Source organism: Penaeus monodon, chromosome 23 (genome assembly GCF_015228065.2).
Source record: "Penaeus monodon isolate SGIC_2016 chromosome 23, NSTDA_Pmon_1, whole genome shotgun sequence".
Taxonomy (NCBI): Eukaryota; Metazoa; Arthropoda; class Malacostraca; order Decapoda; family Penaeidae; genus Penaeus; species Penaeus monodon.
In genome coordinates, this window is record NC_051408.1 from 38,605,843 (window position 1) to 38,606,240 (window position 398).

The 398-nt window shown below is 30.7% G+C and overlaps 1 protein-coding gene across 1 annotated transcript in view; it reads right to left on the reverse strand.

Annotated features, from left to right (window-relative positions):
• LOC119588241 (uncharacterized protein DDB_G0284671-like) overlaps positions 1–398 on the reverse strand; it is a 9,159-nt gene that overhangs the window by 4,884 nt on the left and 3,877 nt on the right. The gene's annotated exons all lie outside the window — the stretch shown is intronic.

The window sequence follows — 398 nt, forward strand, 5'->3', positions numbered from 1 at the left end:
AACAGTTCTAGTGGCACTAGAGATATTCTATAGCAATACTGATAGAAAAGATGATATAATTTTAAATTACTTTGATATAGTTATTGATAGGCTAATGAATTAAAAACGATGAAAAAAGAACATATTATGATTAACCATTAGATGACAATAATTAACCAAACATACAAACAAGAAAACTAATGGTAGTAAAAAAATCGACATTTGAATACCTTCTCATATCATAACATTTTCGAATAATCGAAGTCAGATCGACACACAACCTCGTTTTGTTGTGTTAAAAAAGTCGGTAATAATGTGTACGGTTTCTTTATACGGGTGTTCCGTGATTTTTGTGATTTTGTGCGTAAATATATGGTTGTTCTCCAGTCAAAGAAGGCAGTTGCAAGTTGCAATCTGCA